Source organism: Triplophysa dalaica, chromosome 8, assembly GCF_015846415.1.
Source record: "Triplophysa dalaica isolate WHDGS20190420 chromosome 8, ASM1584641v1, whole genome shotgun sequence".
NCBI classification, from domain to species: Eukaryota; Metazoa; Chordata; class Actinopteri; order Cypriniformes; family Nemacheilidae; genus Triplophysa; species Triplophysa dalaica.
Window position 1 is genome coordinate 11925832 of NC_079549.1, and position 16158 is coordinate 11941989.

Genomic DNA, 16158 nt, shown 5'->3' on the forward strand with positions numbered 1-16158 from the left:
TCAATATGATGGATCGGACACGGATGTTTCTTGCCAATAGTGTGAGATGCTGGGATGGGCTCCAGCAAACATGTGACCCTGCAGAGGATTAATTAAGCATGTTTGAACAATGTATGGACTGAAAGCCACCATTAACTTTATCTAAGCAATTTAAGCACAGTCTACTGCATCAATTCCCTGCCTGTGTAAAACTAACATTACATGAATTTGATCACCCAAGTAGTACAAAGAGGAGGTAGTACATGCAGTGTACATGATTTCCATTAACCCACTTTCCCTTCCCCATTCTGAATTCAACCACCTGTGCACGGGGATCACATCTTTCCTCACCCACATAATGCTTAAAACATCATACTACGTTCAGGCAAAGCAATGCAGAATCTGTTCCGGGTCTGTTTTCTTCATCCAGCTGTGATTGTCTCTTTCAGGGTCAGTAACGGGGCGCCAAAGGCTGACATCTGTCCTTGGTGGGGTGGCTTGAGGGAGCTAGTCTGCACACCTGGAAATCCTGCAGATATATTTAGTCCAAGAGGACAAGGTTGTTCATCTTGAAAATGACTGTGACTCTGAGCGACCTTGTTGCCCTCCGCAGCTCCACAGGAGAGCGTGGCCTGGCTCCGTTCACTCGACTCGCTTAAATCCACAGTCAAGGTGCTCTGATTACTCCTGTGTCAGAGGACGTTCCTCTACTCGTGTAGGCTTTTCTGAGGATTGGTGTTTTTTATAAGTGTGATGTTCTGGAAATAAAAATTGAGATATTTTAAATTCTTTTAACTTGGAAAACAAAAGAAGATATTTTGGAATGGTTTTGTGTCCCTACAATGGAAGTGAGTGGGGTCCAGTGTTGTTTTATTGTCGATTATTGTTATATTTGGTTGTTTCATATCTTTAATGTGGAATGTTTGCAGTTGTATTTGGCTGACAGTGGATTCTTATTTGGCAGTCATTCAGTAACGTTCAGAAACATAGAGTATATTGTGCGTACAGGAATCACTTTAGAACAGGCAATGGTCCTTAAAGGACAAATGCCTGATGAAATTTCCATGTCAAGTCTACGACAGTGGGAACTCTCCTGAGGTAAGAAACTGCTCACTACAGATCATAGCCAGTACAGAATATGAATGAAATAACGTAAACACAACATGAAAAAGGAAACTTTGAAACGCTTGTAACCAGGACTCTCACACTGTTTCCTACATCCGGACAAGTTTACTGCTTGGACAGAGAAAGTTAAATGTGGTGAGGGATCTGCACCAGTCATCTTGAGAAAGTCATTGAAACTGATGATTGTTGTGTGCGGTTTTATTACATCCAAGTAATGTGAGGATCTTACAGGATCAGCTACATCTTAAATTTCGTATAAGTTTCGTATAAGCGGTGAAATGCTTTTCTTGATCTCATCAATCACTAGGGGTCTCATTTATAGAATGTTGCGTAGAAACCGTCCTCAATTTTACAACAATTTATCAAAGTGCGTACGAGTGATACATTGAACCAACGTACGCACAGAAAACGCATGTACGCCTCTCTATCAGATGTGAAATCTATAAATAGCAAATGATCTTGAAATTTCTCACAGCTAACGGTTTCAGATCTCCGCCTTTTAATGATGTCTAATTAAAGTCATTGATATATGAAAGATCACCTGTCAACGTCAAAATCTTTTAAGAGCGGCAAGAATGACTTATATTTCCAAAAACCTGCAGCACTCGGACAAGCAAAAGTGTGTACGTCTGCTCTGACCATGACGTGGCGCTAAGTACATTTCCACGTCAAAAAACGTTTTTATAAATATTAATGTTTTTCGTGGATTTTTTTGCGAACACACACTTTATGATCAAATCTCTGCGTACGCACGTTTCATAAATGAGGCCATAGATCTGAAAATCATTGAACTTCTAATGATTCTTAAAAAGATTTCCACCTCGAACACTGCAGGCGCTTCTTGAAGAAGAGTGCTGTGTCCAATCCACAGCATAATGTTTAGGACTTTTATAACAGAATTCTGAGGGATATTTTAATCAAAATTGTTGGTAACCGAACAAGCAATTGACTTGCATTGGTTTTGTGTGCTTCCAATAGAAGAGAAGGGAACCTTCATTGTTCGGTTACCAATATTCTTTAAAATATATTTGTTTGTGGTCATACAGGTTTGAAAAGACAAGAGGGTGAGTCAATGATGAAAGAATAAAAAAATGTTGTCCTGTAGGGCAAGAAATTACAAGTTTTAGAGTGTCAGAAAATGAGAAAGATAGCACAACATTCATAAGTAAAACAATGATTATACATCAAACACATTTTAACATAAAGGGCCTATTTATATAACGTGGGTACACACAGATTTAATCATAAAGTATGAGCAAGAATACACGCTAACGTTCAAATTTATAAAAACGATCTTTGACGAGGAAAGATCTGTAAATCTTAAATCCAATTTCTGCATTATTCTGTGTGGATCAGACGTTTTAGTCGCACAATGCACTCTAAAACCATCTCATAGTTTCAAGTAAGTAATAAATTCTTAGAAAGATGTGAGAAGAACTGGCCTGAACCTGATGAGTCAGCCATGGTCTTCTTATTCTGTGTGTTTAAGAACGCCATTAGAGGCGGCAAATCCCCATAAGGCACAATTACTCGAACGAGCTGATATATCTCTGTTCATCACTGCCTATTATTTTTGATATCAAGAGTGCTGGCCGTGCAAGACAGCCACCTTATGTAAATGAGAAGTCGATTTGTTTGTTTATTGGGAAAGTGTTACTGCATCTGTGCAATAATGGGTAGATGCCGTCGTCCTGGACAATCAGATCCGAGTTCATAAATATTGCGGCAAATACGCAACATGCTCATTTATGCCTCGCATCGGTGCTTAAGTGTTCGGTTGCGGTGCTGGACAGCACTTTTGTTGCACTTACTCTGCCAAACACACGGTGGCTTTGATATGCTTTCATGGTGGTGGACACTCCAGTCACCTGCAAGCAAATTTAATGAGGCCATTATAGTGAAGAGCTGGCATCTCCGTTGTGAGGCGAGTTATTCATGCTGGAAAGAGAAAACTGCTGCATCATAGCCATAATTTGCTTTTTTATGCCTGGCGTTGAAGGAAAGTAATCAGAAGTTAGTAAGCATTCATTTGGTATTGGATGTTTTTGATTTGACATTATTGTGGCAGAACATAACAAGCAGGTGTGACACTAGGAAAAGGAATTTTTATTATACAAATTAATTTCCATGCTGAGCTTTGTAAATATTTAAGCAGCTACAGATTTTTTAGGAAAATTAAATTTTAAAAAGCGTGATGGCTTTGACCTGATTATACCAAGTTTAAAATGCTAAAATGCACTTAACGCCATTGCAAACATTGTGTCTACAGCCACTGCCTTGACCTTGCTTACAGCAGGTGTATCATGTTTTTCTGCCTTGAATATAAAACGGAGAAATTTACATGCATGACTGAATACTCATTGGGGAGAAGAACCTAAGAGCTGTAACTTTTGCTCATAATTTGAAGCGTCATGCACACGAGTCATGCATCACACTACTGAATAATTACTGGAGGTCATGAAACTTTCAAAGCAGACAGGAAATGAAGTGAATGAGTTGAAGAACAATCTAGAAAAAGAAGGTCCTGACCAGGTGCGAGTGCTCAGGGTTTTTTCTCCCTTATTCTTCGACAGAAACAAGACAACGATGGGCTCTTAGGGGTCGTCGTGTCTTGTGGGTAAATGCTCCTCTTCTTTGAAGCTGTTCTACCTTTCAGATGTTCATAATCCCTCAAAACAAATAGCTCATTTACGTTGACGTCCCTCATTTGTTTAAGACAATATCATGTAATTAAAATCTAATCAGAGAAAGAAGGGAATCCATGAATATTTAAGTCCGTTTGGCTTCTGAATCTTAATGAAATGGTAATTTATGATGGCTTCAGGCTTCATTCTAGCCAGGGAACAAATTAACTGGATTTTTTGAGATTTCCCAAAGAAATTGCCCCTTTTTCTTTAAAATATAGGTGTTAACATGAAAATATAACTAAAAAGATTTAAAGTTCAGACCACTGGGATGCACGCTGGAGCAAGCCACTGTGAAATGGATAGCCAAAAATATGTCATCACCTACTTACTTTAAAATTGATCCAAACCTGTATGAATCTCTTTCTTCTGCCAAACACAAAATAAGGTGTTTTGAAGAATGTGGTAAATCAAACAGTTCTGAAAAAACAGTCAAAATTTAGAGACAAGTAATCTTTTATAGGCAGATTGTAAATTGACATTTTGGTGGTATGGCTCTCTGCTAAATTTCTAATGCTTTCCTGTAGCTCAGTGGTAAGAGCTTGGGTTAGATCCCATGTGATTGCACATACTTAGTAACACATTTATAGGATAATGCAATGCAAGTCGCTTTTGATAAAACAGTCTGCCAAATGCGTGAATTTAAATTTCCCTTCCTTCTCATGAGCTCTACATGACAAATAAGACAGGGAAATAGCAGCAGCATCTGGCATGGCTCTCCTGGTTAAGCTGGGAGAGCAGCTCAAACCACCCCTAGAACAGAGCGTGCAACAATGACAACAGAGTGCCATTGATATTAGTTAAACACTAGTTAAAGGAGAAGCTGGGGATGTGGTGGGTTGAAAAGCAACATGCAGTGGAGGCAAGCGAGGCAGGCTTGGGTGAAACAGAATTTAAATAGGGCACTCAATCGAGAGAACGTATCGGATCAGCTGATATAAGCTGAATATGAATTTGTGATCAGCTGATGACAGCTGATATCCAAGCTTGACAACAAGGCCTGCCTGAACTAATGCCAATGCATGATAAGTTCTTCCCCTATTATGGAAGTAGATAGTGCCACAGAACTGTTTGGTTACAAACATTCTTGCAAATATATTATTTTGTGTTTAGCAAATAAATGAACCCAGGTTGATACAACTTGAGGGTGAGTAAATGATGACAGAGTGTTCGTCTTTGTGTGAACTGTCCCGTTAAAAGCATAATGCAAATATCTGTTAGTGGCTCCAAGATATAAACCACAAAAGCTCTAAAGCATAAGCTATTTTGTGACAAAACCTTTTTATATACTGACCGGTGATATTTGTCATTTTGCTTGATCAAATAAAAGATGAGGAATTTTAGATGTCAGAATCTAAAGACATTCACCACGGTGAAATGAGACTGACCATTAAATCAATTATTGAGAGGCTAGTTGGAAACTTGTCACAAGTTGCTAATTTAAATTAACATTGTTTTAGTTGTGTCATTTCTTGTCATTCACATAAATGTAAACACACAGCTTTTAATGTCATTATAGTTACAATTATAGAAAAGATATGATGTATAAAATGTGATCCACATAAATATAGCAAAACATAATCAACCTTTTTGATTAAATAGTTAACACACATCATTAGCTGGGCCTTTAAAGTAAAACAGTAAACCAGGATAAAAAGAAGTCAAAAGTTTTACATTTGTCACACTTCAGGTTGAGTATGTATAAAGGTATTCAAAAATAACCGATGGTCACACTGGCAAGACTACAAGAGCAATCAAAGCCAACAAATCATGCTCTTTCCTCGCATGTTCATAATTAATTTGAAACGATGTGTGAAATCTGATTAAAGACACATGAGAAAAACTGAGAGGTGTCAGGAAGAGACCCGCTTCAATGTGAAATTGTTGCCCCGGGTTTTCTGTCAGTGTGAAAGCTTCTCTCTGGAGACACAGGAAAGGTCTTGAACTTTCAGGTGTGACACATCTCAGCCACGCAAAGACTATTATCATTCATCTTCTAGCAAATTCCTCTAGTCAGAAAATGTAATTACAGTGAGAAAACTTGTAGGAGGAAAATGAGGGCAGAGTGACAGTAGCTAAAGCGGCCTTGACTTATTAAGACCACTTTATGCCCACAATAAAGGACACACTCCTTGTTCATGTACTGCATGGTATTCTGCAAATGTCTTACAGTTGATGGTTAATGTCAAGTATAAGTCATGTAAAATGTATACTGTAACGAATAAAAAGAATGTGAAAGACTCATTTAATTTATTAGTTTGAACTTAGATCCAGCTTAATTGTGACTAGAGGTCTCTCTCTTTCTCGCCATCAGAACATATCAGATTTCTTCGTATGAGAGACCAGATGACTCATGACTCTTGAAGATGCTGAACCAAATACAAGCCAATTTTATTTCACTTAAACAATAAATAGCAAAAGCAAAAACCATTCTAAATAAAAAGTTAAATAAATGTATAAAATGAATCACTGCTTTACTATATTTCATTTACATTTTAATTTATCTTGTAAATAACTTGCAATAAATGCTTACAAATGTATGTTTATTATGATTAATACTTTTTCATTCTGAAGATCTCTTCATCCATTGTTATTCCTCACTTAACAACACAGTCATCAGTCAGGCTGTAACCTACATTTACTGTATTGTTTTTAAGACAATGCATATATAATATTAGGTATATGAATAAAAACAGGTTGTCATGATTATCTGTTTATGATCTGTCATTTTGCCATTCAAAGTTAATTACAGCCATTCACGTTTCATCGGACCAACGCTACACGTCCCTCACCTGTCAGCACCACAACAGCTTTGTTTATCTTTCCATCCTCTTCATTTAACAGACCAAGCCAGGTAGGAGGAACAGCAACTCTCTCTCTTCATTCACGGCAATTCTAAATAAAGAGCTCTTCATCAGAATTAACTGGAGCAATTTAGCCTTTACAATTCACATTGAATGCAATAATGAGGTTTAATTCAAACGTACCACTTTGTCAATAATGTGCACTTTTCTGTTTAGCACTCAAATTTGAGCCTTATTCCCTGTGCCAACTGCCAAGTCATTAATAGACCTGCACTGCAGCATTCGCTTTAAGAGCAAGCACATACAATAACAGCTGTGGGATCTATTTATGTGAAATATTTATGCATCTAAAACAGTGCTGTCAAAGTATGCCTGAATAATGAAAGATACACCAAAGACAAAATGGGTGAAGGAGGTGCATCTTGTTTTGAGACAGGAATTCACAAGAGTTTAGGTTTGATACTTTCAAATGAAAGGTACAACAGTGCCCTCCGCTGAGAGAACTTAATAGGGCCTGTATCAAACACATTATATTCAGGTTTAATATCAGTGAAGGATCACAGTGATCTGTAAACTGTTAAGCGCCCTCTAGTGGTTTCCAACTAAAAATTCAACAGGAGTTGAAATAAAAGGTAAAATGTTATATTTTATTACTAAGCAATATATTTCAACAACAAAAGAGAAAAAAGACGTTACCTTAGTTCTAATTCTTTACCACTTTTCTTTGTTAATCTGGTAATATTTAAAGAAAATAATTTTGTACTTTGGTCTTCAAACAAGTCACTCATTAGGTCTTTGTCCGTTTATTTTACAATGAAAGATGATGTGAAAAGCAGAGTACACTCGCTCATATGTAATAATCACTGTCATTTGGGGCATCCATTCCCTTTTATACATGGGCTTAAAAGTGTCAGAAGAACCGGGTTTTTGACAGACAGCTTTATTTCAGCGTCAATGGAGATTTTGGTAAATGATCATCCTATCTGAGAGCCGGAGCTCGTGGTAATACGAGAATCTTTCAGGAATGAACGCGCAGCGGCGCGCAGTGGCGCTATTCCTGGATCAGCGGGGCGTTTACCGGCAGCCGGAGCGCAAACCCGCCGCAGCAGACACATATCATCTCCTCTCATCTCTGAGTGACGAGAAACTGCAGGTTTCGGATGTCTAATGAGCCGTTGACGGTTTGCATTGTGCCGCTTCTGAAAGAAATATCTTTTAATTGTGGTGATTAGTCACCGTCTCGCCACAACGAAACGATTTTAAATATCGAGTCGCCAGATTCGTTACTTGAGACAGTGTTAGCTAGCTTTCATAATCGTTCAGAGAATAGTGATTACTATTACAAATGAGAGATTACTAGGATCAAATTTTAGAGGGTTTTTTTCAAGATGATGACATAAAACATTGAAAGCCAAAAAGGAGCGTTCACATCGAAAATAATAATAATTAAAGCTGCAAGCAGCCTTTAAGCGGGTTTCGAGTATTTATGCCATTCAATGGAGCAGTGCATCCACGAACAGTGTAAGGGGTCAGACCCCAACGAACCCACGACGGATCAAACTCCCACCAACACAGAAAAATTATAGAAATTATCAGTATCAGCTCAAAGAAGCGTTGCATGCTTACACACTCATGACTAGCTGTTTTCTCTCAATAAAACAACAAAATAAACTAATTCAAAGTTGGTTGGTGTCAGGTAATGGTATCATAAAATACTGCCTGCAGGCATAGCCTTTATCCCCTAGCAGGATTCCATCATAGTCACCTATATAATGGAAAAATGCAGTTCTGTTAGGCCCAAAATTAGTAATCCAGTTAGTTTGTAAAGACTATTTGACTTGCCACGTCCAAATAATGTGCATAACTCTCCGATACTTGAGTCGTGAACAGAGCCTGGCCATTTCGCCACCAGATTTATAATGTGGAACATAGTCACACACCATCTAAGAGATGTGTTGTATAATTGAATACATTCCCTTGAATAATTATCAAACTAAATGTTATGAATGTTTACTGGCATGGTCATTTCATAATCTTTATGATCAATTATAATGTACCTGCAATAGAGAATTTTGAAATTGCTTAAAAAAATCAAAGAACTAGTTAGCAAAAGTCAGTTTTAAACACCATCACCGATAACTCGTGAACCGTTTGTGTGACATCAATGGATCAAGAGGCAAAGTTGTTCAGAATGAAGAGGAGGACTATTAAATGATATCATTAGTTTGTGTAAGTGTCAAATGTCATGTGATACACATTTGTTTAAGATATGAGATACACGTCAATTTTACTGTTTTAGCGCCACCTAGTGTCCAAACGCTACCTTATTTTGTACGTGACCTTGGAGTGATGGTCTACACATATGTTCCGAGCCGCATGATGATATGTTAAGCCATTCTGGATTTATGGCCATTTTAATGTGATAGGATCCGCCCATTTTAAGTTTTGGCATCCCTAAGCAATGGTGAAAGGAAATTTCAACTTTTTTTCAATGATTATTTACATTCACACTCCACAGAAGTCATCTGCATTGGTTTGGTTCCGATCGGTTGAAAAACCAAGGACTAGTTCACGAAAGTAGGTTTTGACATCATCAGCGATAACTCAAAAACCGTTTGATTGACAGAAGCGTGTCCAGAGGCAAAGTTGTTCAGAATGAGAAGAGCTATCATATGATACAATAGTTTCTGTATATGTCAAATGTCACGTGATACACAGTTGTTTATGCACTCCAAAAGCGTTATTTCGCCCCCCGGTGGCCGAATAAGTTCACGTTTCTTATAGACCTTCAGGACCATGAGTCGAACAAGTCCAGCAAGTGTCGTTTCGATCGGCCTCAGTTAACCCGGTCTAATGAGTGCTCAAACTTCGTTGACCGTTGGCAGACATGATTTTTGAGAAACGCCAAAGTCCTTTTATACAGTCAAGGTTCATGACACAAAGACACACCATAACAAATAATTAGTCGATCGGGCAAACGGTTGCTTAGTTATAGCCCTTTTCGAGTTCTTTGCTATTATAGCGCCACCTAGTGGCCAAATACCGAGTTTTTTTTATTGTGACCCCGGAATGAGAATCTACACACATGGTCTAAGCCCCGTGAAGATATCTCAAACCATTCTCTAGGTATAGCCATTTTAATGAAATAAGCCACTTCCAGGTTTGACGTTTTGATGCCCCCTAGCGACCCTGAATCGAAATTTCAACTTTTTTTCAATGAATATTTACATTCACACTCTACAGAATTCATCAGCGTTGGTTTGGTTCCGATCGGGCAAAAATCCAGGGACTAGTTCATTTTTTTTTTTTTTCTAAAATGCAAATTAGCGGGAAAATTTGCATACCGGAAATGAAATCGGGGATATACGTTTTTTAGGTTTTGAGCCAATGATTACAATGATATAAAACACTTGGGTGTGCGACAAACGGTTTAGGAGTAACGAGCGTTAACGTGCGCAAACACGCTTTTCATCGCTGTAGCGCCACCTATGGGCCGATTTGGCTGGGTCACTGTATCTGAGTAGCCTGCACAGATACAACCAAATGACCAAGTGTCGAGTTTCTACGACTTACGGTTTGGGCTGGGCGACCGGTTTTATGGCGGAAAAATAATAATAAGAAATATAACTGCAAGCAGTAATCATCGGGTTCGAGCAGTCTAAGGGGACTAAGGTCAACTGCCTTCGCAGACTACGGTCAGGAATCGCACCATAACACATCCGCAACGGATGACACTTACCCATATCCAGAAAAATGAAAGAAATGGTCAGCAACGGTTAATACAGACCACGCATGCTTACACTCATATGCAGGTTTAAACAGATAAGGGACGAGTGAAATTAACCAATTCTCATGTCTCTACGATGTTCTGTTCCAGAGATATAGGTCTAGCTTAATGGTTGCTAAGTTAACCTGTTTAGTTGCTATGGATGTGGCATGGCACCTGCCATACATTATGATAGACGTGTATACATTTTTTTTAAGGCTTTAGGCCAGGAGCATCTTAAATAGATACATTGATTCACATTCATAATATTCTAGAATGCCATGGCATTTAAATTATGCTTAATTTTATACAAACACCTCACATAATACAATATACCCCATTTTGATGTTTGCTTTGAACTTCAGGAAGTCATGTTTACCATGTCTAAATGCCTAAATTTATTGAGCTGCTGCCATGTGACTGGCTGAGTAGCAATTTGGGTTTACATGCAATTAAACTGGTTTTATCTAATAAAGCTTTGTTATATATATATATATCAACACTCATCTTAAAAGCAAGCAGACATGTGCTATATTTATAGATGTGTAAATATGGAGCAACGTTTAATGTGTAATACATTATATTTCTAACACTGTCTTCCTGTGAGACACATTTCATTACACACACATGCACACTCTCGATCACACAAGACATACAGAACTATACAGTGCATTCAAACTCATATGATACAGAGGGAAATGATATCCATAAACACACACGCACACTACACACCTTTATCCTGCACATATTTATCGTTCCTTTAGCAAAGCTACATGCATTGTGATCTGGTGACTCTATAAGAAAGCCATCGAAATGAATGTCTCTTCCTATGAGCATCACATTTTGCATGCTTGTTAAGTGTCATAATATGTATAATAGTACTAAATGGCAAGTAAGTTGGATTATTTATTAAGGAGTATCGACATATAACATACTCGTTTCACGCTAATATAATAAAGGACCCTGTTATGGTCACAAAACAAAAAAAACTCAACATGATTTTGATGATTATTGACCTAGAGAGTCCAAAGAAATGAACTGAGGTGGAAATTTTGAAATTGCTTGAAAGTCCTTGAACAAGTTTGAAAAAGTAGTTTTTTAAATCATCACCAATATCTCACAAACCATTTGATAGACATCAATGGTTCAAGAGGCAAAGTTGTTATGAATAAGGAGATCTATCGTTTGATATCAATAGTTTGTGTATTACTCAAATGTCACGTGACGAACAGTTGTCTAGGCTACCAAAAGACATGTGCATTATGCCATTTTTATTATTATAGCGCCACCTAGTGTCCAAACGCCACGTTCTTTTTTATGTGAAATCCTAGTGATGGTCTCCAGATATTTCCTGAGCCCCTTGCTGTTATGTTAAACCGTTCTTGATTTGAGGCCATTTAAATGTGATAGGCTCCGCCCATTTTTTTATTTTGGGGCCCCTAAGCGACCGTGAAAGGAAATTTCAACTTTTTTTGATAATTATTTACCTTCACACTCAACACAAGTCATCTACATTGGTTTGGGTCTGATCGGTCAAAAACTCAGGGACAAGTTTGCGAAGAAAGGTTTCTATCAATATCTGCGATAACTCACAAACCATTTGATCGACAGAAGTTGTTCTAGAGGCAAAGTTGTTTAGAATAAGGAGATCTATCATATAATACAAATAGTTTGGTTATATGTCAAGTGTCACATGATACACAAATGTTTAAGCACTACTAAAGCGTTATTTCGCCCCCCGGTGGCCAAATGAGTTCACATTTCTTACAGACCTTAAGGACCTTGAGATGAATAAGCCCAGCGAGTGTCGTTTTGATCGGCCTCCGTTTACCCGGTGTAATGAGCGCTCAAAATTCATTGGCCAATGGCGGCCATGTTTTTTGACATACGTCAATGTCCTTTTAGATATTCATGAAGCATGAGACAAAGAGACACCATACCAATTATCAAGTCATTCGGGCAAAGGGTTGCGTAGTTATAGCCATTTTCTAGCTCATTCAAATTATAGCGCCACCTAGTGGCCAAAATGCCACATTTTTTTTATTGTGACTCCGGACTGAGGGTCTACACATATGTTCCAAGCCCCATGAAGATATCTCAAACAGTTCACGAGTTATGGCCATTTTAGCTAAATATGCCACTTCCGGTTTGGACGTTTTAGCGCCACCTAGCGGCCGTGAATGGAAAATTCAACTTTTTTTCGATAACTATTTACATTCACAGTCCACAGAATTCATCAACGTTGGTTTGGTTTCGATAGGGCAAAAATCCAGGGACTAGTTCATTTTTTTTTTTTTTCATAAAATGCAAATTAGCGAAAAAATTTGCATACCGGAAATGAAATCGGAGATATACGTTTTTTAAGTTTTGAGCCAGTGATTACACTGATATAAGACACTTGGGTGTGCGACCAATGGTTTAGGAGTATAAGGCGCAAACGCGCTTTTCATCGTTGTAGCGCCACCTATGGGCCGATTTGGCTGGCTCCGTGTATCTGAGTAGCGACAAGGACTACTACCATCTGACCAAGTCTCAGCTCTGTCGGTCTTACGGTTTGGGCTGCAGCATCAGTTTTAGGGCAGAATAATAATAAGAATTAAAGCTGCAAGCAGCATTTAGCGGGTTCGAGCAGTCTAAGGCCTCTATTGGCCTTGCCATTGTCAACTAGGCTCAGGAATGGCACCGTAACAAATCCACAACGAATGACACTCTTCCACACCAAGAAATATGACAGAAACGGTTGGTAACTTTTAATACAGACCATGCATGCGTACACTCGTATGCAAAAACGGGCGTAAACCGATAATACCTAAGGGACGAGTGCAATAAACCATTTCTCATGTCTCTATGATGATTTGTTGCAGAGATAGAGATCTTGCTAAACGGTTGCTAAACTAACCTGTTCGGTTGCCATGGGTGTCAATTAATACCTGTCAATTAATAACACATCAAACCACAAGCCAAACGAACCAAGCCCCGTGTCTTTATAATATTCTACTGCAGAGATGTAGGTCTGGCTAGACGATTGCAAAAAATAATCTGTTTGGTTGCTAAGGGCGTGGCTTGGCAGCTGTCAATTGATAAAGAATGAAGCCATTAGCAAAACAAAGCAACTCCTGTGTCTCTAAAACATTCTATTGCACATATATAGGTCTTTTTTTTAATACAATGCACATTCTTCAAAATAGCTTATTTTGTGTTCTGAAGAATTGATAAAAAAAATACGACCAATTTAAATAGATAATTGATTCACATTCATGGTCTGCAACAATATTCCAGAAGACCTTGCCATTTAAGTGATGCTTATTTGGTTGAGTCTGGTGACTCTGAAGGCCATTGGAGTACAGTGAGCTCATTATCATGTTTAAGAAACCAGTTTGAGATCATTTGAGCTTTCTGACATGGTCCATTTTTTACTGCTGGAAGTAGCCATCAAAACATGGACATGGTTGGCAACAATCCTCAGGTGGTATGTGTTATCTAATATATCCCATACCATATATCCAATTGTTTCTCCATTTTGATGCTCGGTTTGAACTTCAGCAAGTGTGTTTACCACGTCTAGAAGCCAAAATGGATTGAGTTTATGCTATGTGACTGGCTGATTAGCAATTTGATTAGCAAATGATGTACTTATTAAAGACAAGTTTAAAACAGTAATTTTAAATGTATGATATTTCACCTTTTTGACTGTTGTGAAGGCATGCCTCTTCCGATAAGGATCACATGTTGCATGCTTGTTTTGTGTCATAATATGTATAATAGTACTTAATGGCAAGTCAGTTGGATTAATTATTAAGGAGTAGCGACCTTCACCGTACTCGTTTCACGCTAATATAATAAAGGACCCTGTTATGGTCACAAAACAAAAAAAACTCAACATGTTTTTGATGATTATTGACCTAGAGAGTCCAGAGAAATGTACTGTGGTGGAAATTTTGAAATTGCTTGAAAATCCTTGAACAAGTTTGCAAAAGTAGGTTTTTTACATCATCACCAATAACTCACAAACCATTTGATAGACATCAATGGTTCAAGAGGCAAAGTTGTTATGAATGAGGAGATCTATCGTTTGATATCAATAGTTTGTGTATTAGTCAAATGTCACGTGACACACCGTTGTCTAGGCCACCAAAAGACATGTACATTTAGCCATTTTTACTATTATAGCGCCACCTAGTGTCCAAACGCCACGTTATTTTGTATGTGACCTCGGAGTGATGGTCTACATATATTTCCCGAGGCATATGATGATATGTTTAGCTGTTCTGGATTTATGGCCATTTAAATGTGATAGGCTCCACCCATTTTTTTATTTTGGCGCCCCTAAGCGACCGTGAAAGGAAATTTTAACTTTTTTTCAATAATTATTTACAAACACTTCCCAAAGAAGTCATCTGCATTGTTTTGGTTCCGATCGGTCGAAAATCCAACGACTAGTTCGCGAAAGTAGGTTTTTGACATCATCAGCAATAACTCACGAACCGTTCGATCGATAGAAGTTGTTCAAGAGGCAAAGTTGCTCAGAATGAAGAGTACTATCATATGATACCAATAGTTTCTGTATATGTCAAATGTCACGTGATACACAATTGTTTAAGCACTCCTAAAGCGTTATTTCGCCCCCCGGTGGCCGAATGAGTTCACATTTCTTACAGACCTTAAAGACCATGAGACGAATAAGCCCAGCGAGCGTCGTTTTGTTCGGCCTCCGTTAACCCGGTCTAATAAGTGCTCAAACTTCATTGGCCAATGGCGGCCATGTTTTTTAAGATACGCCAATGTCCTTTTAGATATTCATGTAGAATGAGACAAAGACACACCATACCAAATAATAAGTCAATCGGGCAAACTGTTGCGTAGTTATGGCCATTTTCTAGCTCATTCAAATTATAGCGCCACCTAGTGGCCAAACGCAACATTTTTTTTACCTTGACCCCGGATTGAGGGTCTACACATATGTTCCAAGCCCCATGAAGATATCTCAAACAGTTCAGGAGTTATGGCCATTTTAGTTCAATATGTTACTTCCGTTTTGGACATTTTTGCGCCCTCTAGCGATGGGGGATGAAAATTTCAACTTTTTTTTAATAATTATTCATATTCACACTCCACAGAACTCATCAGCGTTGGTTTGGTTCCGATAGGGCAAAAATCCAGGGACAAGTTCATTTTTTATTTTTTTCATAAAATGCTAATTAGCGAAAAATCTATAATGGCGGAAATGAAATCGGAGATATACGTTTTTTAAGTTTTGAGCCAGTGATTACTCTGATATAAAACACTTGGGTGTGCGACAAACGGTTTAGGAGTAACAAGCGTAAACGCGTTTTTTATCGCTGTAGCGCCACCTATGGGTCGATTTGGCTGGCTCCGTGTATCTGAGTAGCGACAAGGACTACTACCATCTGACCGAGTCTCAGCTCTGTCGGCCTTACGGTTTGGGCTGCAGTATCAGTTCTAGGGAAGAAGTATAATAATAATAATAAAACCAACAAATACAATAGGTTTCTAGCCCTTCGGGCTCGAACCCTAATAAATATAGCTGCAAGCAGCAATCATCGGGTTCGAGCAGTCTAAGAGGTCTAAGGTCGACTGCTTTCGATGACTACAGTCAGGAATCGCACCATAACACATCCGCAACGGATGACACTTACCCATAACCAGAAAAATGAAAGAAATGGTCATCAACGGTTAATACAGAACACGCATGCTTACACTCACATGCAACAACAGATGTAAACCGATAATACCTAAGGGACGCGTGAAATTAACCAATTCTCATGTCTCTACGATGTTC